The following is a 26,414-nucleotide window of genomic DNA, read 5'->3' on the forward strand; positions in this document are numbered from 1 at the left end:
ATTTTCTTGTTATCTTTTAATGAAAGTTACCTCAGTGCAGTTATGACATTTACCATGTTGAAATTGCAAAAATTTTTAGAAAGCTGCGATTATTGAAAATAGTTAGCATTAGTATCCCTTATTAACATACTAAAAGTCCCCATTTGTCCGGTGTGTGCGTCATCAAAAAAAATCGGCCGCCATCTTGAATTTTTGTACTTTTTGGAAAAAAATGTAAATAACTCGAAAACCGTGCGTTATAGCGAAAAACTTCAAGAGAAAAACTCTACCAGTATCAATAAAAAATAGTTTATTATCGTAACGCAGTGACGTACAAAAATTTTTTGAAAATCGAGCAATTTTTAAAACTAATCACAATGCAAATTACTAATTTTTTAAGCTTATTAACAAATAACATGGATATTTAGCATCAATTCAACTAAAATACAATCCTTGTGACGTTTCCAAGAAATATTTATTGGTGGTTTAATAATATTTCAAAATTAACAAAAATTGTAAAAGTGTATCCTTTACTAAATACATGTGTACTAATAATGTGCGAAAGATGCCTCCACCTTGTCCCGATCGGGCTATTTGCACTTAAACCAAAGGTCTTTTTTGTTACCATTTTGTAAACAACTTGTTTTTAAAAATACAGTGACAGTTTGAAAAAATTAGACTACAGATACTGATTTGTTAGTTTTATTACTGCATTATCGGACAAAAAATTCTATTTTTATGCTTCGGCCTGGAAAATCGTCCAAACCTCACAGAGTAACTGACATCGGTAATATGCAGAACAAGATTGGTGACATGAAGCATTCACTCTTATTTGCACATGCTATATGAGGGTGTGATACAACCTCGTGCTTGTTTAAAAAAGGTAAACTGGCGATTCTCGAAACGTTGCAAAAAGATCCTCATCTGCGACAAATTACATCCATTTTTTTAGATCCTGCAGCACAAAAATCTGAGCTAGTCGAAGCTGGAAATACATTCTTATTTTCATTATATGGTCGACATAGACTAGCAAAAGATTTAGATCAGTTGAGGTATTATAAATATAAAACCCTTACATCTCGTCAGGTACTTAGTAAAAATTTTGATTTAGCTACCTTACCTCCAACAACTAACGCAGCTGAAAATCATTATTATATATCATTTACAAATGCAGTATTGGCTAAATAACGGAAAAGAGGCAACAAAATGGGGATGGACTAAAAAAACGGATACCTTAGTTCCAAAAATAACGTCAAACGCTGTGGCACCAGAATTTTTATTGAAAATGATTTACTGTAGTTGCAAATCTGGATGTAATAAACTATGTATATGTTTAAAATCCAATATGCCATGTTCAAGCTTGTGTGGTAACTGTAATGGTATTTCTTGCGACAACAAACAAATCTCAGTCGATGAAGAACAAATCGAATAAAATTGTAAACTTCATTTTTTTCTAAAGATGACAGTTTGAAAAGTTAGGTTACAAGTTGGTAACACATTTTTATTAAAAGGGTCATAATTTGAATTATTGTTATTCGATTTGTAGGGGTATGTTTATAATGCATCTATCATACTGAAAAAGTGTTAAGATCGTAGATGATATTTATGTCAAAAAGACATTCGCAAGTACTTTACATTTTATTTTTTTCTTCCAACCTGTAGCCTAATTTTTCAAACTGTCACTGTATATATTTTTAAAAACAAGTTGTTTACAAAATGGTAACAAAGAGACCTTGGTCTAAGTGCAAATAGTACCGACCGGGACAAGGTGGAGGCTGCTTTCGTACATTATTAGTACACATGTATTTAGTAAAGAATAGCTTTTCAATTTTTGTTAATTTTGAAATATTATTAAACCACCAATAAATATTTCTTGAAAATGTCACAAGGATTGTATTTTAGTTGAATTGATGCTAAATATCCATGTTATTTGTTAATAAGCTTAAAAGTTTAGTAATTTGCATTTCGGTGATTCCTTTTAAAAATTGCTCGATTTTCAAAATTTTTTTGTACGTCACTGCGTTAGGATAATAAACTATTTTTTATTGATTCTGGTAGAGTTTTTTATTCTCTTTAATTTTTATATCTTGGAGTTTTTCGCTATAACGCACGGTTTTCGAGTTATTAACATTTTTTCCCAAAAAGTACCAAAATTCAAGATGGCGACCGATTTTTTTTGATGACGCACACACCCGACAAATGGGGACTTTTAGTATGTTAATAAGGGTTACTAATGCTAACTATTTTCAATGGTCGTACCTTTCTAAAATTTTTTGCAAATTCAAAATTATTTGCACTGGCCTAAGTGTACCCTTTGAATTTATATCATATTTACCTACAGTTAACAACTACTATGCTCTTTTTTAGGTAAAAATATTAAAAATATGGAAAATTTAGCTTATATCGAGGTAATTAAAAGAGACGAATTCACAAAATATAGCACAAATTATAGTATCTAGTTTCGTTTCAGTGTATTATACCCTCTTGTCTGCTTCCTCAGTTCTAACGTTTCAGGGGTGGTTTCACCCTCTTGCCAATTTCTGTTCTCCTGGTCGCCGACAAAAATAAAGGGTAGCGATTATTCCAGGTATAGCCCTTACAAGCCACTCACCGGTCACGTGCTCGCTCTAACCCTTAGAGCCTTCGGTTTGTCATCCCTCTCGTAGCTTCTTACGCCCTGGTGGGAAAAATTTCCGAATTCCAGTTCGAAATTCCTTTTGCGCGAAATCGCGCCGATATTTTGCGAGGTTTCTGCCAGGGAGCGCTTCGGCGCATCCGCCCTTAGGTATTTTCGCGAACTGCTGAAGGGTAGGAGCTTAGATCATCGTAGTACATGGATACCGTCAGGTCGTAAGATTTCTAATATTTTGTTTTCTACATCTGCAATATAACTACGATTTATATATTCTTATTCAGATTTGAATACAGGGATAATCTAGATTCTAAATAAATAAATCAAAATATAAATAAACGGATTGTTTGCTTTTTGCTTGTATGTACAGGGTGGGTCAAATTCGACGCTTTTAAATGGAAACACCCTTTTCTATAGAAGATAGACGAAAACTAATATCGGTGTCTGGAGCTCAATTTTTGTCAAAAACATGATGGTGAAAACCGCATATCGATATCTGTTACCGTTTCGGAGTTACGGGGTGTTTTTCAAAAATATGCACTTTTAACAAATCGCTGTAACTTTTTTGTTATGGAAAATTTTGTATTTTTATGAAAACATTTCCAAAGCATCTTTTACGTAGAATTTAATGGTTTAAGTATAATTTTTTTAAAATTAATAATTTAAGAATTATCAACAGAAAATTTGATTTTTTATATGGGACAACCTGTGTATTTTTAATTTATTGAAAATAATTTAAAATTACCTTTTCAAAAATATAACACACTTGATATTTTGCTCGATTCCTCTTCGAGATATAGAGTATATAAAAATTCGCCCGCTTTAAATGAGTAGGCTTTGAACGGCACCGGCTGTAATGCAAAAAAATCTAGCTGTGAGCATCAATTAAAACGAAAATAATATTTGCTATGAGAGATGCAGAATTTTATAACTATTTAAAATATATTTAATCAACATCAACACATTTAAACTATATCTAATAACAAGAAAAAATAAATAGCAAAACCAAGACATGAGATTTTTGCTATAGGTGTTCGACATATCGACCGTCTTCTGTTATGGACAGACGGGGCAGTTTTTGAACATTTCTCGCGGAATTCATTAACTCAGTGGGGGTGAAAGATACCCTCCCTTAACTGCTAAGTAATTCTAATTCTTGTCTAGATTATACGGAAGAACAAGGAACCTTTATTTTTCCGCAAATATATCGATAGGATTAGATCCATGGGCACTAAGTCAGGCGGTCTCGACGGCCAACGGCTGGAATCTTGGTTGGCTATTCAATTACTCTTGAAATTGGATGCAAAAATTTGCTGATAACTTCAGCGATCAGAGACGGTGCGTCGTCTTGATGGAAAAATATGTTTTCGAGTTCCATTAAGGACATATCATCAATAAAGGGTCCAAAGCCTACTAGTTAAAAGTGGCGAACTTTTAAAAATTCTGTATTTCGAAGGGGATTATAACAAAATATCAAGTGTGCTATATTTTTGGAAAGGTAATTTTAAATTAAATTATTAATACTTTTCAGTTAATTAAAAATATAGAGGGGGTCCCAAATAAAAAATCAATTTTTCTGTTGATAACTCTTAAATTATTAATTTTAAAAAAATTATACTTAAACCATTAAATTCTAGGTAAAAAGGTGCTTTGGAAATGTTTTTATAGAAATACAAAATTTTCGATAGCAAAAAAGTTTTAGCGATTTGTTAAAAATGCACATTTTTGAAAAACACCCCGTAACGCCGTAACTCCGAAACGGTAACAGATATTGATGTGCGGTTTTCACCATCATGTTTTTGATAAAAATTGAGCTCCAGACACCGATATTAGTTTTCGTCTATCTCCTATAGAAAAGGGTGTTTCCATTTAAAAGCGTCGAATTTGACCCACCCTGTACAGGGTAGCGCCTCTCATACGCCGCGGAAGCTCCAAGAGAACGGTAATTTATATGGAAATGAAATTTTTGCAGCGTATGTAGGTTAACTGAAAACATTTTATAAAAATATATAGAATTATACAGGGTGTCCCCAAAAAAAGTTACACATCAAAGTTGTGTTTTTTCTAGTGGAACACTCTATATATATTAATTGATTTTCGGATTTTAGGAAAAATATAAAGGTGAGTTTTATTAGAGAAGCATATACCTAAAATCTAAGAATTTTGACATATTTCACATTTTGTGAAAATCACGAGTAAATTTTAAATTTCGATAACAGCTACCTAAATTTTAGTTGACCTTGTATAGCCTGATATTTAATTACAGTAACCATTGTATGTTAAACCAAATTGAAATTTGAGCCAAAAAGTTATACAGGGTGAGACAGAATTAATATGGAACATTAGTCACTTTTAAAAAGCAAGTTACTCCTTTATTTTAAATGGAACACCCAGTATATTTTTCCGGTGTTCAATGGGGAATTTATATATCTTCAAAATATTATTAATGTTGCCTACCCCTTAGACAAAGATTTTCCTAGATATTTTAATTTTTATGATTTTGCGTCAGTAGATCTATTATTTGAAAAAATCTGAGTGATATACCTTTTGTTAATTTAACAAAAATTAAAGAATGTAGAGTAAAATATTCAACGTAATAAAAAGATACACCTTTAAAACATATTTTAATTATTACAGAATTAAAACTAGATATAAACCTATAATTATCAGACAAAAATTAGTTAGATGAAATCAAATGCTTAAAATGCTTCTTTTCCTGTTGACTGCATAAAATGATTGTCTTTTCAAAAGGATTTTTTCATTTTAAAAAGCATATGTGGAGTTCTTCCTCGAAAATAACAATAATTTCTCTCATGTTGTCGATAATAGTTCGTCGAGAACACTGTCTTTAACATATCCCTATAAAAACCCAGACTAGATAAAATCAGGAGCATTTAAGTATTCTATTAATTAGTGAATGCACACTGCATTCACCAACTGATTATATCAATTCTCTCTGATGTAGGATAAGTTTGCATTATCGGTAAATTTCTGAGATTTTTTTTGTTTTAACTGACACAAAATGATAAATTAGTTGTTAAAGGTGGACTAATTAGACAGCTATGTTGAAGTAACGTCAGACATATCACAGCCACCTAGATTTTATAAAATAATAAAGTTTAATCAATTCAGATCAAATCATGTAAATGAAAATATGAGAGACCTTTAAAGAGACCTTTTCTGTAGAAAATTCAATTTTCTGCAAAAAAAATTGTAGATACTGAGATATGAATTTTTCTTTCTAATAATAAGGAAAAAATAGAAAATTGAAAGGCGGAGGATCTTCCTATTAAAAGTAAGAGCTGATACTGGGAGAGAATTTTTTTAGGTGTCTACCAACCTTTTTTTTAGAGTATAACGCGAAACAAAATAGTCGATTTTTTTGACTCACCCTAATGTCCACGGAATATTGGAACACCCTATATATTTTACTGTGATACAACAACTTATTAATGATAAAACGTAGAACTAAAATAAAAATATTACTAATAAAAAGGTATACATATATGTATTACCTTACCTAAGTATTCCCATAAACAACCTTTGATATGCTACTATAAATTGAACAGAACTATCCGTCAAGTATAAATTTAGCATACTAAAAATAGTGATAGAAAATAGTAAACGTTACACGTAGGTCGAACAAAGACGAAAGAAAGAACCGCGTCATATGTTGAATGTTGACAGCAGAGTCCTAGCGTTATAACCCTTGTCTATGTAAGTTATATACTATGGTCTAGGGTTAGATAATCCGTTTAGCGCAAAAATCTCATTCAGTTCGAAGATATTCGCGGATATAGAGCAACGTAGTGGAAGCAAGGGCACAGCTCTCGTTAATAGCGTTATTGTTAATTTGAGGGGTGGTTAGAAATCTTTAGATAAAAGGAATATGGAACAGGGGAGCAGAAATCAAAAGAGCGGTTGAGGGTTAGAAATGCAATTGTAAAGAGATGGTTTTGTGTGGGTTTAACATTTACGGGGGTTGGTTTTCACGTTTATGATTGATTTTTTCTCATAATATTGTTTTTTCTTTGTTAAATTAAGTGTTTTATCTAAGTTATGTCGTCAGGACTATTGGAGCCTGTAGTTTTGGAGATTATAGTTTTTATATTTTCGCAATGCTAAAAGTATAACTATAACAAATCATATGAGAAGTTCACAACAGTGACAAATAGATCTGCTTGCAATATTAGCTGTAGATAAATTTCTACATTATATTTTCTTAATGGGGTTTATTTAATTTTGATTAATTTTACTTTATTGGGCATCAGTAAACTTAAGTTGCAATTGCTTTAATCTAATAAATACAGTCCACCTCCTTAGTAAAATCAACTTGATTTATTTGTTGGAGTAAGAAATATTTTGGCTAGTGTTTTTGATTTTCAGGCAATTTTTGAGCTGTTCAGGGATCGTGATTTTATTAATGCTATTGAAATTATTGATTTACTTTAATGTTTTTGAATCTTCTTAGCACCGTATGGTCGAAAAAAAAACGGCGTCAGAGATGACTGGGGACTGGGGAATGAAAATCGATGATTTGGCCAGGTCAGTCTCGAGACGTTGCGTCGTTTACTAAAAATTGACACGAAATTTGTCAAAAATTAATACTAATTATAGAAGGATTAAAAAAGGAACGTTTCAAGACACAAACATATTTCCACAAAATATTTTTTCTCGAATTTTATACTAGTAGTACTTACTTTACTTGTATAAAAATAACTTACAATGCTCTTAAGTCCAGCTTAACATTAAGTGCTATTAAAAAATAAAGAAGAGTACGGGTCAAGTAATGATGTTTAGGGCTGGACCTCAACAAAATTATCATCGATTGTCATTCCCCAGCCCACTTTGACGTCGTTTTTTTTCCGATCGTATAGTATATATGGGATATAGTAAATAAAGTATACAAAACATTTGCTGCTATTTTAACTACAGAATTTAAATATAATTTAACTCAATTAATTGTGTTCCAATAGATTTGGTATCATTTGTAATTTCAAAACTGTATAATAATACATATATACAATTTATAATTATAGTATAACAGATCATGTTCTTTTATCTCGTATTATATATTATTAGGATTAAAAGATTAAAATATTTGACGTACATATCTAATAATTTATTGTTTTTATTATCAGTGTAACTTGTCAACCATAAGTGGTTTACATCTTTCTAAAAAATAAAATCTTAATTTACAGAGCAATTTTTAGTTACCAAGTCAGATAATCGGATTTTTTAGATTCAAAACATTATTCGTGACTGAACATTATCGCTTTGTTCCCATATTTCCAAATTTTCAATTTTCTTGAACTGAAAACTGGAATTTTCCAACACTGGAAATAATTAATTAATTAATTAATCAAATAATAATGGCTGTACTTAAACTGCCGTTAAACGGTAGCTTACTAAAATGCCGTTAATATGTATGACGTTGTTGATGTGACGCACTTGACTGGCGTTATGAAATATAGGAATTTTATAAGTACTAACCAACGCTATCCACCCCACCAAATAACCAACTAACCAATGAATTAACACCCTCCAAATAACCACGCTAACCAACCCGCCAAATAACTAAACTGAACTAAACCAATCCAACCAAAACGAGTGAAACCAATGCAATAAGATCACGCTATAAGCAAAAAAAATATAAAAAAGTCTTGGACGGCGTGAGATTTGAACCACGGATCATGCGCTCACGAGGCGATAGCCTCAGCCACGGGGCCACAGGTGCTCTTGCAAAATGCTTATAGGTAGGCATTACTTTCCGCCGACATGAACGACGTCACAATATCTATTAACGGCATTTTAGTAGGCTACCGTTTAACGGCTGTTTAAGTACATCGAATAATAATTTGATAAATTAATTTTAATTAATAATTAAAAATAATTAATTAATTTTAATAAATTAATTTACGCTTAGCGCTTAGCGCGCACTTAGCTACTGGTTTGGGTAATCTCATCTGAATTAGTTTTAATAAATTAATTTACGCTTAGCGCGCACTTAGCTACTGGTTTGGGTATTCTCATCTGACGCGGTTGAAGTCTTTACTGATTGCGCTAAGCCAGTAGTTCCCAAACTTATTTTTCTCGTGGACCACTTTCAAAATTTTACTGGTTTCGGTGGACCCCCTGCTGCTACATTTCTACCACATTCTTAAAGTCGCCAAAAAATAAAAATTGTGTCACTTCTGAGTTCTGTCCCTATATTCCGATATGTAAAATACAAACGAAAAATGGTACATTTTATATCACTTTATTTATTAAAAGAATAGAATTACAAGAAAAAATATTAAGGTAATATAGGTTCAGGTCATAATTTTAATTAATGGGAAGGATGTATCTGATGGAGTTTCAGCAAACGATCAATGTTTGGCTTTATTTTTGTGAGCAATAACCGCAGATCCCCCCGCTCTGTGATGTTTAATTTGCTCCTTTTTTTTTGTTAAGAGGTTTGTAACGGCACTAAAACTCCTTTCGACAAGGTATGACGAGGGAAAAGCTATTAAAAATTTCCTTGCGATTTCCCACAGTCCAGGATATTTTTCGGGTATTTCTGCTTGCAGCCAAAATGTTGGGTAGCCTTTTTCTAAATTTCACCTTCAGCTCCTCATTAGTGCTTAGCTCGAGCAGCTCCTCTTGTAATACAACATTGGCCACTTCCGTTTCATCAAATGGATTTATGATCCATGGTGGTATATCCATCGTCAGTATATCTTCAAACCTGGTTTTGAAGTCATCATGCAGAGCACTTAAATGTTGACTGTAGGTATGGATATCCTCATCAATACATTCTACCTGCGACAAGTTTGGAAATTGAGAGAATTCGCGCCGACTAATGTTTTGCTTCATAAATTTCAATTTCCCAAGAAAAGCCGAAATTATCCCCTTTGTTTTTATTAAATTCAGGCTGTCCCCTTGTAACTGCAAGTTAATATCATTAAATTTTTTAAACAAATCTGTCAAATACGCAATGTCTGCTTTGAATTTGATCAAGTTTTCTTTTAAATCTGGATCTCTACTTTCTAAGAACTCTAATATGGAATCGAAAACAGAGTAAAATCTCGTTAAGCATGCACCTTTCGACAACCAGCGTACTTCAGTATGTAAGAGCAGTCGTTGGAAGTCTTCATCATTTTCGTCGCACAATTGAGCAAATAAACGCGTATTCAATGCATTGCTTCTGATTTTGTTGACAGCTTTTATTACAAAATGAAGAGATTGGTTCAACCTGTCACTTAAATGTTTTGCCACAAGATGTTGTCGGTGGATTACGCAATGAATAGCTGTAAGTCCTGGTATAATTCTTTTGAGATGACTTATAAACCCACGATATCGCCCGACCATTGCAGGAGCTCCGTCTGTTGCCACTGAAATAATGTTTGTAAATGGGATCGATTTTTCCGTAAAAAAATTACTCAGGACATTAAATATTGATTCGCCTTTAGTGTCAGTCTCCAAAGTTCTGGCAAATAGCAATTCTTCGTGAATTTCTTCCTCAACAATAAATCGGACATATGCCAATAGTAATGCTTCATTACTGGGTAACGTTGACTCGTCCAGTTGTATAGAAAAATGAGTTTTTTGCAGATGATTGCACAAAAAGCTTTCGATATCAGAGCTCATTTCATCAATGCGTCTTTGTACAGTATTGTTACTTAATGGAATTCTTTTTAGTACGTCAAATGGAGATTTGTGCAAAACAGTTTTTAAAACCTCTTCAACAGCGGGTAAAATTAATTGTTCTCCGATAGTGTGCGGTTTTCCAGATTTTGCTATAAGTAATGAGATATTGTAAGATGCCCGCAAGCCATCATCGTTACTTTGAGATGTTGAAGCGAACATACTGTGCATGGTGGGTCTCTTTCCATATTTTTCTTTCAATGTTTGAAAATATTTTAAATCTTTACCTATTTTATCAGTATGACACCTTTTTAGATGATCTTCGAGCTTTGATGGTTTCATAGAGTCATTGCTCAAAACTTTGTTGCATAATAGGCACATGGGCAATTGTTTGTCTGCCTCTGATGGAACAAAACCATATTTCAAATAATCGATACTATATTGTCGACATTTTTTCTTTGCTGTAGCCATGTTTCGTGTCAGTTACCTTACCTGTAAAAAATGTTTTAGTAACCAAGTTTTTTCTGAATATAGGTATCACACCGCAGCCTTTGTCAGCACGCGGAAATAGAATTACGGCTTGTAAAGGGACCAACTAATAAACCGCTGAGACAAATACAGACGTTTTCACAAAACGGTATCAATTTTAAAGTACATAATTTACCACTAATTTTTAATAGTATAAATAAAAATTGGTGTACTCTAGTATCGAATACTGATCATATTTGTGTAGGAAAAAATAAAAGTCGAAATCCCAAAATTGTCCATAAAAACGATAACTAACATTTTATTAAATCAATGAGTTCACGCGCTCCTGGTGTATTTGCGTATTTTTGTCTGCGGCTTCATTGTTAAAACGTGACAAACTGGCATCGAAGTCCAAGCCCCCCGCCCTTTTCCCCGTCGCCCGCGCACCGCTCGCTCTTTCCGAAAAGGAATAGTTTTGATAAAATAGTTACTTCAAAACCAATTTAAAATGATTATGAAATTACTGTTTTATAAAATTAGTAGTTATTTGCAAGAAAAATTACAAAATTAATTGCTCTGCAATATTGCTTATTCGGCCTTTTTAGAGAGGCAGTTTAATTTTTTCTCTCGTGAAAAAACAATTGAATAAAACGTGCTGTGTTTGTCTTCAAATCGAAAGAGGACAATTAAAATATCTGTAAGTTACTAAGTTACCTATCTATACAGGCCGTTGTGATCAACCGACTAGTACACGTAAACAAAATACTTAAGTACTATAACAAAAAAAAGGTAGGTTACTTACTTTTCTCCGGCACTAGCAAACACAGATATAAATTTTTCACAACTTTTTTTCCAAATTCCGCCTTTTTTCGAAATTCCGGAAACAAATGAATGCGTTTGCCTTTGGCATCAAGTATTTATAGTGGTGATCAAGTTCATGTCTGAACAAGCATTAAGCATTGTCGGGCGGATAGCGCTTTGCAAGTCTGTACACGAAATTGTACGTAATATCGAATACGCAAGTTTGGACAAGTAACAGTCGCTTGCCTTATTAAAATATTATCTGCTTAGATAGGTACTTAAAACAATGTAGGTAGGCCCTTATAAAAATTATGCTTACATTTTTGCTCTTTACTATCAAAAGCAGATAAATTTTCGTGGACCCCCATTAACATCTTATGGACCCCCATTTTTTGTTCACGCCTACGTAGACCCCCAGCAAGTCTCCCGTGGACCCCTGGGGGTCCACCTGGACCACTTTGGGAATCACTGCGCTAAGCGATTAGAAAACAGTTACCTTAAAGGATCGTTTTGCTTGGTTTTGCTTGTCGAACTGTCACTAAAAATAAAAAAAAATTGTGATTTGTGTGCTCTCTTCCTCTTTGGTGAAAACTACTTCTTCTTCTATAAATCCCCCAATAAGGTTATTACTAATTTACGACTTGGCAGATACAAATATTGTTCAAAACATCGAAAATGCTGAGAAGCGTCTTCAACATTTCCCTCGTATAATAAAAATAATGACATATCCATAGAAAAATAGGTTGACATAACTCAACAATAGGTTATGAAATTCACGCAACATTGACATTTATGTTTCATTGTTTTATCTACATTTGACTATTAGATACCTGAGAAATTGCGATGCTGCCAATATGTGCTCAACGCGTATCGATAAAACGATTCGCACGGCGCACAGTGATGCAGAAGTTCCCAATAGTGGCAGAAAATCAAAATATCAAAAGTATTTTTTTAGTTATAATTTCACTCGTATAGTTCCTAATAGTCCATATTTTCAGAATCGTGAACATTTTTGAATAAAAACGGGCCCATTATTAATCCCTGATAAGAAATGTTCCAGCTTATAGGATTATTAGCTGAAGCTAAAATAATTTGATTAAATTTTGATTAAATAAAATTAGTGCGTTTAACGTTGGTGATAAATTAGCTAAAAACTGATGGTACTTTGAGAAAGTACAATGCTTTCAAATGTTTTTCCTCATGGTAATTCTAGTTTTAACTTTCCTGGTACCATAAAAAAATCAATAAGGACCTTGATGTAATTAGAACTGCTTAATCTAAAATCACATTTTATGTAAGCTAATACAAAATGCTCCAAATTCCCCCAAAAAATATTATGTAGGTTACAATTATTAGCCTTTTTTCTTCATAACTACAAAGTTTCATGACCAACATTAGCCCACAAATACCCTTTCGGTTGCCTAACTCTCCTGAAAACCATGATTTAGTTTTCCAAAATAAATTATGTATGATAGTATATTACTGGGTATTTCTTAAATGCTGTAAAATATTGTTGTTGGTTAGTTTTAATTAATTTTAGAAAGGAAACTGTAATATATTTCCCCTTATTCAATTTAATTTTCGATATACAAAGTATTCAAATTTAAAAATAATTTTTAATGTGTAATTTTAACTAGCTTTTCCCATGCTTTTCCCGATTAAGCCTAAGTTTTTATTCGTTTTGTGCTTATATGACATTATATTTAATATTATTAGAAATATCATTAATTTTGAATAATTTATTGTTAATATAAACTACAAAGACGCGTCAATGTGTCTATGATGCGTCAATATTCAGTCAACAACTTTTATCAAGAATGTCATGCACCTTCTAGATACTAATTTTCTCGGATATAGTAAGAGATCACCAAGACTTCTCCTGTCAAGTAAAATAGAGCAGCATCCTGAGGCTCCAAAACTTATTATAGATTAAATTATTCTATTTTTTTATCCATTTGCTAAATCCATCTTAAATATATTATCATCCATCTTATCTAGAAGCTTTAGGATAATTTTTAGTTTATTTTTCTTGTGTATTAAATTCTTGTAACTAAGTTCTAATTATAATCTAAGGATAATATTACACACACACGACAGATATTTCTAAATTATAGAACATTTAAAAATATAACTAAAATTAAATGGTCGTAAGTGCTTACATCTAATGCGAAAAGAGCGCTCAATCTTTTAGATGTTTTGGTGTTACTTTCGTTAATAGCTAACTACATAAAATATACAGATGTATTTAGTTTATTTTTTTTCTATTTTTTTCTCGTGGATATGAATGTCGATATCTTGAATTTAAGTAATACTTATTGGTAACTAGTTCCGAAAAAAGGATTTATTATATTAAAAACGAAATGCTAATTCTATTGTAAGGGGCTGAAAATAAAACCCTGTATATTTATTTGTGTTTACACAAACTTTTTTTGATTTTTTAAATTTTACAAAGAATAGAGTATTAAATTAATATGCTATTAAAGACATAATAATATAATTAAATTTTTTACAACCCATTTTTTATTTTTTTCAGCCTATTTAAGTACACTCTGTATACATAATTCAATTTTCTGAATTCCAAACATCACTTATACGCTTAGAAAACCTCATTTAACAAAAATAATTTGAAAAAATGTAGTAGTAAGTTGAGAAATTATTTTTTGCCATTTTTCGCGTTTTCGGCATCACTGGCATCACCAAAATTGAGTGCTTGGCGGTCCGCTAATCGAATACTTTCGCTTACCGCTTTGAAAGCGTAACGGAAGCGTAACATTTTTATGTCGAAGTTCCAGAAGTCGGGCCCTGGATTCGTATCGTTATGTGCCATATACGTCATTGACAAAATCGATGCAAAATATTGAGTATTATCCCAAATTTGCCTTCACCGTAGTTTATTATTAAATTTGTTTCGTAAAACGACACGCTTCAAAACAAGTTTTTTCAAAGCAATAAATTGCACTCCATCCGCATTTTAAGTGAATTTGTTCAGTTTAATTTACCAATTAAAATTTCTATCGAGTATTTTCGAGTGCCAATAAATCGTAAACGGAGGCGGAAATCTTCGGTTCTATTTTCGTAGAGACGTTGCTTTAAACCATCCAGATATGATCCATTTGCTTTTTGATTCCTCGTAAATAAATGCCAAGTCGATAAGCGCCATTGTTTATTTTTAGCAGCGGGCGAGTATTTCAACGTTTTCGCGCAAATATTTATCTTTTTCTGGAAATTGGCGAAACATATTTTTTTACAGCCAAATCTAGGGGGGTGTTACTACTATACCGGCTGTTTTCAAAAGCGGCTCACCCCCTATAATTTTTTTATTTTTTCAGATAAATAAACGAGATTTGGTTTGTTAGTATATGACATAAATTAGGATTGATTGACACATTCAATTAATTTCGGTCACTTCCGGTTTGACCACAATTTAACAACTTTTGATTTTTAAATGGCACCCTCGGTATTTTTTACTTTATTCCATAGAAAATAACACTCTGAATAGAATGACATAGAATCATATGTCAATTTTTGACATTTTTGCATATGATTTATTTAAAATTGTAATATGCGGTTCATAACGACAATTTGACTTGAAATACCAGGTGTGTGGTTATTCGTAAAAAAATGCTTCTTCCAAATATGCTAATGAGCCACCATAGTTCCATTTGAAAAAATTGAGATATGATTAAAAATACGATTTGGGCATCTTTTAACCAGTCAGGACAAGACACTAAAAACATTAGACGATCAAATCCATGATTAAATTAAAAAAAAATCCGTTGATTTAAATCATTTCACCCTGTTGTAGACCTAGGCAAATGAGAAAGGGTTAGAGCGGAAAAAAAGAATATTTTCAATGTTACCGATCTTGCGGTAATATTAAGTAATATTACCACGGTAATATTACCATTTACATCACTAAGTATATGGCATAAATCAGGATTGATTGACGTGTTCAATTAGTTTAGGTCTCTTCCTGGTACAACACTAGAACAACTCTTGATTGTTAAATGGTACCCTCGGTATTTTTTCACTTTGTTTGAAAGTAAATGACATACTTAATAGAGACCACTTTTAAAATCTCCGCTTAAACAAACAGTATTTTAAATTTCAAACTAGTCTATGTACCGAGACCGTTTTTTCCTTGTTCGTGTTCTGTTATCCTGGCAGGAAGCCTTTCCTTATAAGGGCTTTCTGTGCCGATCAGGACATTTCGAAAGTGTGGCGCCTTTTCTCGCTGGCCAGCTGAAAAATCCACGGAAGGGTCTATTGCGCGTTTATTTCATGTTCTCCTAATGAAAAATATGCCGTTGTGAGGCCCTTGGAGGGGAATTGTTTGGATTACTTCGTTTGTGAGTAATAAACACCTCCACATTAATATTTGATATTTTTTTAGATTTTTTCAATATATTTTATGCTTTCTACAGTATGTCCTCGGATTGCCTTTACAAGAGGAAAAAAACTTTTTTATTATTGACATATTGATCATTTGCTTTTTCATTGCCTTCTGCGAGCCCTAACAACTATATGTTGGGACAAGGTCTTTTTTTGCAATAAAAATAGTAATTTGTTAAAACGACTCAATTTATTTTGTTTATTATTCTAAATTCAAACATTACAATATGATCTAGACAATTTTACTATATTTTTATAACTTTGCAAAAAAATCACTTTAGATAATAGCTTATTTTGCCAAAATCAAGCCAAATTTGCTGACAACTATATATTGGGACAGCACAACAAGAAATTTGTTTAATACGGAGTTACATCACCTTTCGCCTGAACTCTTAATGGCATTGTATTTACCACAGATTGGCACATTTGAGGAGAAAAATTATCCCGAATTTCCTGCAGTTTTGTCCGCAAATCAAAAATTGTTCGTTGAGGGTGGTTTCTTAAATATTGCTTCATTTTATGCCACACAGTTTCTATAACATTGAGGTCTGGACTACTTGCAGGATGGGATAGAACTTTTATATTGTTATTACCGAACCAATTTTTAGTTGATTTTGCTGAATGGCACGATGTTCCATCTTGTTGGAAAATATAGTCTTCGTTTGGAAACAATTCTTGAGCACTAGGCAAAAGTGAGGTCTCAAGTATATGTTGATATAACAGTGCCATCTATAAAATTTAATTTGCTCAAACCTCTTGCTGACATGCAATCCCAAACCATAATCCCCTTAGGAAATTTAACAACCCTCTTTAAGCAATTTTTATGAAAGGCTTCTGCTTTATTTCGTATTATTCGTTTTCGATGATCTCCAACGCAAACATCAAATTTAGACTCATCGCTTAATATGACCTTATTCCAATCATTTTGTGTCCACGATAATTTAGATTTTGCCCAATTGTATCAATTTTTCTTCTGAATTTCTGTCAGTAGCGGTTTTTCTTTGGCCTAAATAAGAATTTGTGTCAATAATCTTCACGTAATTGATTATCCACACAAAATAAAGTTTACCTTGTAAAACCCCCAGACCACATTTATGGATATATTTTCGGCAACATTCTCTTGATATATTTAAACCAGTTACAGTATTCCATTTAATTGTTACTTATTAGTTACTTGTTAGTTTTTGATTTGTAGCTTTTCCACGGACCATTACTTTGAATTAAATTAACAAAATTGAAAATTAAAAAAATTAAAATTACTTAGAATAAATCTCACTACTACTACTCAAAGTATCGAGTCACTTACAAGCGGTCAATGCTGAAGTAAACAGTTTGCGATATTTGTGACGTTTATAGCAAAGCCGCCTATGATAATATTAATTATTTAAAAATACTTGTCCCAACATTTAGTTGTCAGCAAATTTGTCCTTTTATGAACAAAATCCGCTACTGTAAATATGGATTGATTTACAAATTCATAAAAATATTGTCAAGTTGTTTGGGATATATGGCTATGTTTATATTTAAAAAATTAGACATATATTTTTCAGTTATTTTGAAAAACCAGGGCAATAATTCCAAAATATGACCTTGTCCCAACATATAGTTGTTAGGGCTCGTATCCCTTGGTGAGCGGGCACCCAGAGTAGGAGGACTTTATTTTCATTTTCTTTAATTATTTTATTTAATATCATTATACAAAAGTCTTCAAAAATATTGAATCTTTGATCTACTTTTGTCCATTACCATTGACAGTCTGTCTAGACCGACAAAAATGTCCATAACGCATACTAATGCGAGCACCAGACTATTACTTAACAGTACGAAAAAAAGCTTTATAAAAAATACGCATCCTACAAAAGTAAAATGGTTTAAATTTATTCACTGTTGTGTGGCAAACAGTGAAAGTTTATTTTTGTTTTAAAATTGCCTATGACTAAGTGACCAACAAAATATTGTCTTTTAGCAAATAAATAAAGGTGTGTCCGGTTTTCCCAGAAGTAAACAGTAACAACAGAAGCATAAATATTGAGATTTTTGTAACAGGCAGTTTTTCGAAATGTTGAGACACCTTGAAACTTTCTTTTTCGCTTACTAAATGTAAATAATAGTTCTTTCATTTGTCTGAGTTTTTATCTGAAGTAACATATTACTATTCACTTTATATTCAAAAATTCATATGGTCACACTTTCGTCACTTTTGCTCTGGTTATTGTTATAGTTATTGCGAATTTTTTACAGCTTATTACATGTTTTCAAATATATAGGTAATAAAAAAAAATATTTAGGCGTTCCAGATATTAATAGTACATGCGCCCTACGTGTTTCTGATAACGGAGGAATATTAATCTGTCAGTTTGCATACGAAGGAGGTAAAAATGAAAAAAAAATATTCGAGTCCGTCAGATATTCAAAAGAGATGTTAAGTGAACCCTAAAGAAGCTCCTATTCAAAAGACCGACGATTTGGGCGCCACCAAAACTCATGGCAGATTTTCTACAAAAACAAAGCTTTCAGCATCACACTTTGTTGATGACTTCGGTACTTCGGCTTGTGGAAATCGGCAGATTATGTTATTCCCTTGATTCTTGAATGATTTTCTTCAAATACTTGATATTTTGTTCGATTCCTCTTCGAGATATAGAATTTTTAAAAATTCGCCCATTTTGAATAAGAAGGCTTTGAACGGCGCCGGCTGTAATGTAAAAAAATTCTAGCTGTGAGCAGCAGTTAAAACGAAAATGATAGTTGCAATGAGAGATGCCGAATTTTATAACAATTTAAACTATATTAAACAACATCACATTTAAACTATATCTAATAACAATTAAAATAAGTAACAAACCAAGAGATGAGATTTTGCTACAGGTGTTCGACATGTCGACGGTCTTCAGACAGGACCGTTTTTGAACATTTCTGACGGAATTCATTAACTCAGTAGGTATGTACTTCTAATTCTTGTCTAGATTATACGGGCAATTTAAAAATAAGAACCTTTATTCTTCCGCATAGATAAAAATCCATAGGCGCTAAGTCCGGCAGCCTCGACGGCCAACGGCTGGTTTCTTAGTTAGCTATTCAATTATTCTCGAAATTGGCTACAAAATTTGCTGATAACTTCAGCGTTTTGAGGCGGGCCTCGTCTTGCTGGAAAAATATGTTTTTGGGTTCCATTAGGGACAGATCATCAATATCATCAATAAGGGGTCCAAAACCTACTAGTTAAAATGGCGAACTTTTAAAAATCCTATATCTCGAAGAGGAATCGAGCAAAATATCAAGTATGGTATATTTTTGGAAAGGTAATTTTAAGTCATTTTCATTTAATTAAAAATATACAGGGTGTTTTTTCGAAATAAAAAATCAATTTTTCTGTTGATAACTCCTAAAGTTTTAATGTTAATAAAATTATACTTGAACCGTTAAATTCTAGGTAAAAAGGTGCGGTTTGAAAAATGTTTCATAACCGTACAAAATTTTCCATAGCAAAAAAGTTAGAGCGATTTGTTAAAATGAACATTTTTGAAAAACACCTCGTACCTTCGAAACGGTAATAGATATCGATATGCGGTTTTCACCATCATGTTTTTGATAAAGATTGAGTTTGAGAGACCGATTTTAGTTTTCGTCTATCTCCTATAGAGGAGGGTGTTTCTCTTTAAAAGCATCCAATTTGACCCACACTGTACAAGATAGCTTAATAGCCGTAAAAAACTCATCGAAACTTTATTAGAATATTTTGGACGGAACAGAACTGAAGCCAATCACGAGACTAAAAGTTTATTTGATACGAACTATATATAACTTTGTTTGTTTTTATTTTAAATGTTATGTTAGGTACCTAGTTGTAGTGTATAATTAAATGGTATTATTTTTTCATCATTGCTTGCTTTTTTGATGTAAAAATTGTATGATGCAAACATTGCAACGTATGAATATATATTATGTATAGTAAATATTTTTACAAACAGTTACATTCCAAATTATACTTTTTTCATAATAGATTTATTAGTCTTTTATCTTTTATTATTGGTTTGTTTAGGGTGGCTGCAACGACGTCCCGTAATCCTGCTGTTAAAACATAACCCGGCCAAATTTATATATAAAAACCAGTTGTTATGTTTTAACAGCAAGATTACGGGACGTCGTTGCAGCCACCCTTAGCCACGTGTTTAGCAGGTATAGGATTTTGTCTATTTGAAACAGTATTTTGTCATGCGGTTTAGATTTATATTGATTTGTTTCTGCAGCCCTGTGTTGGATAAAATAAAAAACGAAAATTGATTGAAAAATTGTAAGTAGCAGTAGCCGTTCATTTCAAGACATATGGACCGAAATATACAGGATTGTTGACAGAAACAACAGATCTCTATCTTTTTTTAGACTTTACTTGTGTGATGTGTGAGACGCCACGAAGCTTATATTTCAATTTTTCAAAATTTTAACACACCGAACTCAAAAGGTTCGCCGTCACTGGCTTGATATACAGGGTGTCCCAGAAATAAGTGCAAGTATTTTGACTGGTAGTATCGTTCAACCCCAGAAACACGCCTGTGAGTTTTTTTCGTGAAGAAAAAATTTTGAAAATTCGAAATTTTTTGAAAAAATTTTTGGATTTTTTTTAGTTTTTAGTTAAAAACCATAATTTCTTCAAATGTACAAGAAAGAAAATCCAGAAAAGATCCAGTGGTTCTAAAAATTTTAGCAACAAATCATTTTTTTTGGTTGCGATTTTCAAAGTAAAATAACTCCCTTATTTTGGACTTATTTGAAAAACGATAAAGAGAACATATGTTTCTTTTATCGAGATCTACCACCCCTTAAAATACTTGCACTTATTGCTGGGACAACCTGTATAATAATTATTATTTTTTATAGATTGGGTTACCATACAGGGTGTAAATAAATGTGAAAGAATCCGGTTGGAAGTCAAATATTTTTTAAAAAATAAGATTTATTTTCTATATTTTTTACAACTTATTACATGTCAGCATTATCTCTTATTCCCTACTTAAATATACATACATTTCTAACTTTAAAAGTATTACTGGGGTTTAGAATATCTATATCCTTGAAATTCATCTAAACTTTTACCCCTATTTCTAATATCCGCACTTTCCACCACCACAGAATCATTATCCTGAATATTCTCCACCTTTTGCTGTTCTCCGTCCTCCTTACTCTTATACCGTATAAAATACACCTCAGGTTTGCTTATCGGTGGACTCACAACTTGCTCTCCCATGTTAACCTCCTCCAAAACTTCCGGTTTTCTCACCAAAACGTACACCAAGGTCTTCTCTTCTGGTGGTGGAGGTGGAGGTGCGACGTAAGGTGCTCTTGGCACTTGATATGGAGCTTTGATGAAGATGATTTTGTAGTGCTTTTGGCGTGGAGGTGGTACTACTTGTCGTTGAGGGAGGGGTTCTTCTGGCTCTGGAGGTGCTACGTGGACATAGATGTGTTTTTGGATGGTGATAGGGCCTGATTGGGGTAGGTATGTCGCGTCGGGGGTTTGAAGCGATTGGGACTGGTATTTGGAGATGGCAGATGGAGCTAGGTAGTTTCTGTAAGAGAAAATTCTATTAATTGCTTTATACCTTAAAAATTAATTTTAGATTAACTATTGAGGTTATTATGCCGATACCTAGGGCTACTCCGAGGGGTGTCTCACTATTGGAATTACACGTACATTTTCTTGGCAGTCGCTGGCAGTCATTGGCAGTCTTACGGCAGTCTTATGGCAGTCACCTATATAATTACATGGCAGTCATAGGCAGCCTTCTTCGCAACCATTGGCAGTCGCTTGGCAGTAACATGATATTTTGGCAGTACATGTACATTTTTCACCCAAGTGAGACACCCCTCGGGCTACTCATTAAGAAATATTTACCTAGAACTCAATAAGAGGAGCTTAAAGAGGAAATGTACTAGTTTCAGGGTAGGAACTACTAGCGGAAAAATGTTTGGGTGACCAATGCACTTAGAGAAATATATGTCAATAAAAAGTTTATTATTCTGAAGATCTTTGTTAGACTTGGTCAATATAAGTTTTAAGTATTGTGTAGGATTAACTAGAACAGTTATAATTTTACAATGCTTGATCTAATGTAACAATTTAAATGGTTCTAGTTCTTATAATTTATACTTGTACCTTTCTCATATCCTCGTATATTTTATTACCTATTGAATTTATCTCATTGTTTATATGACCTGATTGATCCGTTAATCCGTTAACATTACTTCTTAAAACATCTTAATATTTGTTTTCCTTCTTTCATTATGATTAAATGATTTGTTGAATGTTATGTTTATTTTAAATTCGTAAAAAGACATGTAAAATAAGTTTAATAATAATTATTAAACTTATTTTATAATTATTATAAGTGGCTAAATTCCTTTTTACACTGAAATAATTTAATTTCCAAAAATTACCAATTTTTATCAGAAAAATTATAATTATTGCTTGTGTAGATTTTGGGCAATGGAAAAATTCATCTTTAATTAAAAAATCACCCATATTTAAGTAACAAAAAATATTTTTTTTATTTTTATTAAATAGGAGAAAGTAATTATTGTTTATATGACTTTTAAATTAGTACCTAATTAATTAATTTTCCACTGTATGATGATATAACATCACCTGCCACACAAATTGAAACATATAAAAAATTGAATTGGAAACAAAGTCATATTGTCATGTCATAATAACAGGACAAAACACAATATTTTGATTGGCCGTTTAAATATTAGTATATGTATAATTGATTTGGTGTGAAAACACCATTGTTATAAGGCCATTTATTCCTATAACTTTTTTATTACAACTCCTGTAACTTTTTTATTATTTTTTTGGATAAAAAAACGGGATTTGGTATGTTACTATATGGCATAAATTAGGATTGATTGACATATTCAATTGTTTTTGATCACTTCCTGTTTCACCGGAAATAACTACAACTTTTGATTTTTAAATGGCACCCTCGGTATATTTCTACTTTACCTCTGTATTTTTCTATTGAATAAAGTACACCAAATCTCGTTTTTTTTTATCTGACGAAATAAAAAAGTTATAGGGGTGAGCCACTTTCGAGATGCACCCGGTATAGATAAAATGCTTACCTAGAACTTTGTTGTCTCTGGTACACATTATTTGGTGTTGTTAAGGAAGAACTTTTTAAAAATGGCGTTCCATATGAAGTATCTGGTGGTAAACTTTCTTTGAATGCAACACCAGGTTGCTGATAATTGTATCCAACATCTGGTCTACATAATGCTCCCACAATCGAGGATGCAATTACCTACAATGCAAAAAAATATTCACCACCCTATTTAACAAGTTCCTTATTTAATGGCTAAATATAAGTATGTAATATTATTTCGGTTTAAAAACGGGGCTTATGACATAAGAATAATAGACTAATGTTATGCATAGATAAAGGAAACAAGTTTAGATTGGAATGCTCGGCTTGCCGGTAAATCTTATAATCACTTAAAAAACAAACCTATCGGCCCAAGGGCGAACGCACACCAATTTCGCCATGCTCTTGATATATGCCACATGCATGGTTCAAATGGGGTAATTTTAAGATGCATTTGGGATAAAAGCTTTAGAATCGCTGGTTGCAAAGACTACAGCCTTATCTTGAAAGTATTGCGGTTTGCATGACTTCATACCAAAGTCTTCAAAGATCATTATCAAAACTCTGCGAATTTACGGCAGAAGCACTTCAAATTTGTTATGAAGTACTGCGAATTTGAGATAAAAGCACTTCTAATTTGTTATAAAACACTGCGAATTTGTGACAAAAGCACTTCGAATTTGTAACAACATAGTGGAAATTTGCGACAAAATCATTGCGAATTTGTAATAAAGCTTTGCAAATATGTGACAAAAGCACTTCGAATTTGTAATAACACAGTGAGAATTTGTGGCAAAATCATTGCGAATTTGTAACAAAGACACTGTGGTTTTTGTAACTAAAGCACTGGGAATTTGTAACAAAAATTCACCTTAACCCGAATCATACACGGTCAATTTTTCTTTCAAATATATTTGCAAATAAGTGTTATTTGAGTGTATGTGGCGTTATTTATACCTAATCATAATTAGGTATAAATAACTAATTATAATTAGGTATAAATAACGCCACATTTAACTACTTTCATTTAAATCCCGAATAACTTATGAAAAGGAATATAAAAATTTTCAAAAATGGAAGCAATTAAAAAACGTGCGTGAAGAAATAAAGTTTTTAACCTATCCTCGCTGTTAAAGTATCATTTAATCGACCCTTGCGGTTAAAATACTATTTTATCTACAATTTTTGATAGATATAAGGCATAATTTTAACAGTTGCTATGGAAAAAATGTTATTTAATGCTAAAATTTTTCAAATAATTGGTTTATTTCCAGTGGATTAATATTTTTAAGTAATTTTTTTAGTACATACCAAAACGATTCGTAAATTTTCCATACTTGAAAAAATAAAACTACACCAAAAATTGATACTGATCGAACCAACAATTTTACCTGTTTTTATATACCTATTCCCGAAAGAAATCCTAGAGAAAGCCGTGATAATATTTCCCAAAAACAAACATTGTAAAACCTTGTTCGGACAAAAATTCGACAAAGCCTCTCGAGCCTTGTGGTTGATTTTTATGGCGGGCCCGCTGTTTGTCTAGCTTTTGTTCTTCGTGTAGTCCCGTGTGTTCCGTACCGTGTTAGGAAATATTGGCGGTTATATACCGAGATCTGTCAAATAGTACTAATCAATAAAATAGTTTTTGTAGGATTAATAAAAATATTTTATGACTGTATTATGTTCCTTTTTTGGGTGGATTTATATTATTAGTTTCAGAGAAATGCCATATTAAAAAAATTAGACACCGGGTGATATCGAGAACTGGCTAACAAGGTAGGAGAACAGAGCAAAGGAATGAGTTTAACAGCACCAAAAAAACAGAATTTATGATAATCTTCAGAAACTCAAAAATATGTTTGAAAACCTCCACCATGACATTTAATACAAGGCCTATGGTCGAAAAAAAAAACGGCGGCAGCGATGGCTATGAAATGAAGATCGTTGTCATTTTATATGTAAAATTATATGGGGAATGTCATCGATCGTCATTTCCAAGCCAACTGGATGCCTGGTACCGATCATACGGTACTGCTACTACTGCCATTACTCGCAAACGAGTATTTGACACGCATTAGAAGATGGTTACGCAAGGCGTTTTCTTTCATGAAATTTTCTGTGACTGAAAAGGCCGATTCAAAAATCATATTTTCTTCTCCTTTCTTTTCCATTACGTTCTACAGGGTTGTTCACCACATACGACACAGAGTATTGTAGCTAAACGATGAGATTTTTACAAATTGTAAGTTTGGGGTTCGTTGAAGGACTATTAGAGCTACAATTTAAAAATATTTTTACAAGATACAGAGTGTCCCAAATAAATAAAAAATATTAAAGTTGTATTTTTTTAAATGGAACACCCTGTATATTATTACATTTTTAGTTTCTACGATTAAAATAAAGGTAAATTTGATTAAGGTTTATTATACTTAAACCAAACAAACAAAACAAAACCTTCAAACGGCAATAACTTCTTTAATTTAAATGGAATGCCCTGTATATTTTAGGAGAATCAGATGCACAATTAAATTGTCTATCAAATGGTATTATATCATTTTTTACCTATCCCTTCAAGTTTTCGTAGAAAATGCATTTTCTTATAATTTAGACCTCATTTATCAATATATCCATGGAATATTGACATTTTAGATTGTTTTTAAAGCAACAAATGTACAAAATGTACAGACTAGTAATATTATCGTTTTTAGCAAAACGATAATATTACTAGCCCATTTGTATGCAAAAAGAAAACTATTTAAATCTTTATAAAAGAGTATACCATTAATTAAATATAACACCATTATTTCCGGCTATATACTAATTAATTACGTACTTAATTGTGTTCGTTAATAAATTATTATAAATAAATGTGGATTTGAGTCAGAAATCAATATAATAATAAGTTATCAAATTAAAGTCTTTGTTGTTATAAATAAGCATTTATTAAAAAATGAAATATCATTTTTAAGGTGTTACTTTTTATCACACTGTCTAATGCCCATACAAAATTCAGTTTTTTAGTATTTGGAGCAATTATTATTAATCAACGCAAACAGTCAGTTAATGTAGTTTGAATACTGGAATCATATTAATTGGTCCTCTTTAACAAATATTTAAACGGTTTTTTTTTATTTTTTAATGAAATAAACGAATTATATCGACAATATTAGTAAATGTACTCTTTAAAAATTTGGTACATCTTTAAAAATAATCTAAAATGTCAATAGTCCATGGGTATATTGATAAATAAGTTCTAAATTACAAGAAAATGCATTTTCTACGGAAACTTAAAGAGATAGGTAAAAATGGTATAATATAATTTGATAGACAATTAAATTGTGCATCTGATTCTCGTAAAATATACAGGGTGT

The 26,414-nt window shown here is 32.0% G+C and overlaps 1 protein-coding gene across 1 annotated transcript in view; it reads left to right on the forward strand.

Moving 5' to 3' along the window:
* The window catches only part of LOC115875511 (protein gone early), a 130,417-nt gene that overhangs the window by 53,383 nt on the left and 50,620 nt on the right, over positions 1-26,414 (forward strand). The gene's annotated exons all lie outside the window — the stretch shown is intronic.

Source organism: Sitophilus oryzae, unplaced genomic scaffold, assembly GCF_002938485.1.
Source record: "Sitophilus oryzae breed Bouriz unplaced genomic scaffold, Soryzae_2.0 scaffold_1389_pilon_pilon, whole genome shotgun sequence".
Lineage (NCBI taxonomy): Eukaryota > Metazoa > Arthropoda > Insecta > Coleoptera > Curculionidae > Sitophilus > Sitophilus oryzae.